Genomic DNA, 4,453 nt, shown 5'->3' on the forward strand with positions numbered 1-4,453 from the left:
CAGAAGCCCACTGTTTATGGCCTGTCCTGGAACACTGGAGGAACTCCAGCTTTCCTGCTACCTGGGTCTGAATTAAGGACATCCCAAATTTAAGAACTTGGTTTACTACATCAGAAGGGTGTTGCCCTTCCTTTACTTTGTTCCTGACACCATTCCCTTCATTCTGCCAGGCAACCGCCTCACTCTCCATCTAGTTATTTGCTTTCCTTATCCCTCACATCCAGTATCTTCTGATGTCCTTAGGCAATGTCTGCATCTTTCTTCTTTGACTCAGCACTCTCGGAAAACCATGCTTTGGAGCACATGCTTAACCTGGCCCTAGGATCTCTGCACTTTCCCTGCAAACAGGCCCTGCCCAATGTGTCCCAGAAAGAGATCTGGTCATTTAGTGTTTGTCTATCTCCTCCCTTCTGGCCTGTTAATTCCACATTTCTGACAATCTTACCCTCATATCTTCTACTCTGAAGATGAGCGAAAAGTTGTGGGTTGAAACCGTTCCAATTGTGATTAGAATGTATGTGGTCATTAGCAAACAAAATATAATAAAATATAACTCAAATGAATAAGTAAAAGCAGTTCATTTTCTGTGGCTATTCAGCTTTTTGGTTATAGTTGTCTCTTTTTGCATAAAATTAGAACTAGTTTGCTGTGTTTACAGAAAAGGCTTGCTTTGCTTTGCCAAGCAAATTGGCAGAGAACGTGTTCTTGCAATAAAAGGACACAACATTCTAATATCCTTTCCTAGTTCTGCCCTATAAAACGCAGTCTCTATTGCATTCCCAAGCATCAGGGAATTATAACTTCCCTCCATCACCACCAACACTGCTACAGACCAAGAAAGAAAAGCCAACATCTTTATTAACTCTTTGAATAAATTATTATTGTGTGCACATCAAGTGGTGGGAGCTGGGCTAGGCGTTGTGAGAGTTACAGTCACGTGGAAGCCATGATCCCTGGCCCACAGCTACTCACAGTCTAGCTGGGGAGATAAGACATGGCTATCAGCCACTATCAGGCAGTTGCCATAAATGCCGTGTACATGAGTGGTGGGATTTCAAGTGCCGTAGGATTTCAGAGGACGGGGAGAAGAAGTCTGGCTTAACAGAGGAAGTTCGAGTCTAGTTGGCCTTTTGTTTTCTCAATAAATATTTATTGGGTGTCTCTGAGGACTGGACTGAGTTCCGTGCCAATTGCTAAGGAACACAACAGTGGGCAAAACAGACATCGTCTGTGGCTCTGATGAGAACCTATAGGGAAAAAGATATTAACCAGATGATCATACAATCATATAATTATACCACCTGCTAAATTATCTGAAGGAAGTAGAGGGGCCTACGGGGGTCTATGGGGTCAGGGAAGACTTCCCTATGGAAGGAATGTGGGAGCTAAGATCTGTAGATAAGTAGGAGTTAACCAGGCCACAAAAGAAAAGAAAAGAAGAAAGGAAAGAGAGGGGAGTGAGCATTACAGACAAAGGGAACAGTACGTCCAAAGTTCTTGAGGTAGGAGTAAGCATGGCGATTTAAACAATGAGAAACGCTCTGTGTGTGCGGAGCAAAAATTACAGGGAGGGGAGACGACTGGAGCCAGACCACCAGGATCTAGTGGGCCCTGGTAAGGACATGGGTCTTGATCCCAAGAGGAATGAGAATCTACTGAAGGGATTTAATAAGAGGAGAAATGATCATATTTGCGTATTAAAAACATATCCTGGCCAGGCACAATGGCTCATGCTTGTAACACCAGCAGTTTAGGAGGCTGAGGCAGGAGGAGTGCCTGAGCCCAGGAATTTGAGACTAGCCTGGGCCACATCATGACATCCCGTCTCTGCAATAAGTAAATAAATAAATAAATAAATAAGCTAAGTGTGGTGGCACATGCCTGAGTCCCAGCTACTTTGGAGGCTGAGGCAGGAGGATCACTTGAACCCAAGAGTTTGAGGCTGCAGTGAGCCATGATCACACCACTGCACTCCAGCCTGGGCAACATAGACCCTGTCTAAATTTAAAAAAAAAACAAGCCAGGTGTGGTGGCTCACACCTGTAATTCCAGCACTTTGGGAGGCTGAGGTGGGCAGATTACAAGCTCAGGAATTTGAGATCAGCCTCACCAACATTGTAAAACCCCATCTTTATTAAAAATACAAAAATTAGCCAGGCATGGTGGCACACACCTGTAATCCTAGCTACTTGGGAGGCTGAGGCAGGACAATTACTTGAACCTGGGAGGTGGAGGTTGCAGTGAGCCGAGATCATGCTATTGTACTCCAGCCTTGGCGACAGAGCAAGCCTCCATCTCAAAAAAAGAAAACCAGCCAAATAAACCAAAAAAAAAAAAAAAAAATAGAATAACCAAATAGGTCAGGCATGTCAGCTCATGCCTGTAATCCCAGCATTTGGAGAGGCCAAAGCTGGCAGATCACTTGAGGTCAGGAGTTCAAGACCAGTCTGGGCAACATGATGAAACCCTGTCTCTACAAAAAATACAAAATTTAGCCGAGTGTGTTGGTGTGTGTCTGTAGTATCAGCTACTCAGGAGGCTGAAGCGGGAAGATCACTTGAGCCCTGGAGGCTGAGGCTGCAGTGAGCCGCGATCACACCACTGCACTCCAGCCTTGGCGACAGAGCAAGACCCTGTCTCAAAACAAAGCAAAACAAAAAACAACAGAAACATTATTCTGGCCACAGTGTGGGGAATGATTGGTTGTAGGGCTCTGGAGTAGTTGCAAAAGATCAACTGTAGGCAGTTATACTGATCCAGGCAGCAGATCATGGCGGAATTGGAGGAGAAAAGTGGATGTACGTGTCAGATACTTGAGAACAGAAAGCCAGTATCAGTTCTTAGGAACAAATCTTGAGAGCATGGAAGGTGTTTTCCTCAATCCCAGTGTTTCCTTCCTAGAAAGGAGTTTGTCTCAGCTCTTCTTCTTCCTCTTAAGAGTGAGCTGCCACAGAGAAGAATTCTCTGCAGGTCCTCCTGGCGTTGACGGAGCTGGGAGTGCTGCCCAGGAGTGGGTGGGTGAGTGGATCTCTGTCTTCTATTGTAGTTTGGATGCAGGTCCATTTGGCCCTTACACTGGATTAAGTCCTTAACACTTCTCTATCAGTAAAGCTAATATCTTGGCCACCATATTTACTCTTCAGTTTATTTCTCTAACTCTGGGCAGAGAGGAGAGAGACGCTATTTATTAGAGAGTATTTTTTTTTTTTTTTTTTGAGACAGAATCTTGCTCTGTTGCCCAGGCTGGAGTGCAGTGGCATGATCTCGGCTTGCTGCAACCTCTGCCTCCTGGGTTCAAGCAATTCTCCTACCTCAGCCTCCTGAGTCACTGGGACTACAGGTGCATACCACCAGGCCCGGCTAATTTTTGTATTTTCAGTAGAGATGGTGGTTTTACCATGTTGACCAGGCTGGTCTCAAACTCTTGAACTCAAGTGATCCGTTCACCTAGGCTTCCCAAAGTGCTGGGATTACAGGCATGAGCCATCGTGGCTGGCCCTTCTTAAGACTCCAAACAGATTGGATATGGGTGATGGGGCTTGATGGAGGGATAAGAGTTTTTTTTTTTTTTTAAGTTTTAAAAGGAGTTTATTGAAGAAATTCTTAGGAAGCCAACAACTTTTGAATTCTCATTTTTTAAATGTTATTTTTTTTTCATGCTGTATAATAAAGGTAACGTGTAAGAGGCTATGAGTTACAAGCTTCTTCCTACTGGAATTCTCTGGGAGAGCACTGTATAGTCACTTCTGCAATGCTAAAATAATTTGTTTTAGGTTTCTTCTCTGCTTCTCTTCAAAAAGTGATGAATAATAACAGAAGACAGCATTAAAAACCCATTTTTTCCCCATCATTCTGTAGTATTGGAGCCAGTATTTTTACCATCACAGTCTACTATTTTTGCTTCATCCACTTTAATAAGTTCTGTCACCTCTCTGAATTCAACATCATTCAATACAAAAGTCCACAGATTATCACAGAATCTGTACATATTTAGAAAGCTCCTGAAATTGACTCTGTTCCTAACCCTCTGAGCCAATGCTGAATTTATAGCCTTATCAAACTGAAGTAGAATTTGTAGGTGGTCTGTTGAGACTGTGTGAGCTCATCTAGGATCACCTGAAGACTGTTTCCCAAAGCAGTATTTCTGTATAACTGATATGCCATGGCTTAGGAAAAATTGCTCAAACTGCCTTTCTTTATCCTTTTAGCTTTTTTGTTTGTTTGCTTGTTTGTTTGTTTTTGAGATACAGTCTTGCTCTGTCACTGACGCTTGAAGGCAGTGGCACGATCATGGCTCACTGCAGCCTCTTTCTCCCAGATTCAAGCAATTCTCCTGCCTCAGCCTCCAGAGTAACTGGGATTAGAGGCATGTACTACCATGCCCAGTTAATTTTTTTTTTTTTTTTTTGTATTTTTATTAGAGCCAGGGTTTCACCATGTTGGTCAGGCTGGT

At 43.5% G+C, this 4,453-nt stretch overlaps 1 pseudogene; it reads right to left on the bottom strand.

Annotated features, from left to right (window-relative positions):
• Positions 1–3,782: 3,782 nt before the first annotated feature.
• Positions 3,783–4,164, bottom strand: LOC117092187 (annotated as a pseudogene).
• Between the last annotated feature and the right edge of the window lie 289 nt (positions 4,165–4,453).

Source organism: Trachypithecus francoisi, unplaced genomic scaffold (assembly GCF_009764315.1).
Source record: "Trachypithecus francoisi isolate TF-2019V2 unplaced genomic scaffold, Tfra_2.0 Contig01440, whole genome shotgun sequence".
Lineage (NCBI taxonomy): Eukaryota > Metazoa > Chordata > Mammalia > Primates > Cercopithecidae > Trachypithecus > Trachypithecus francoisi.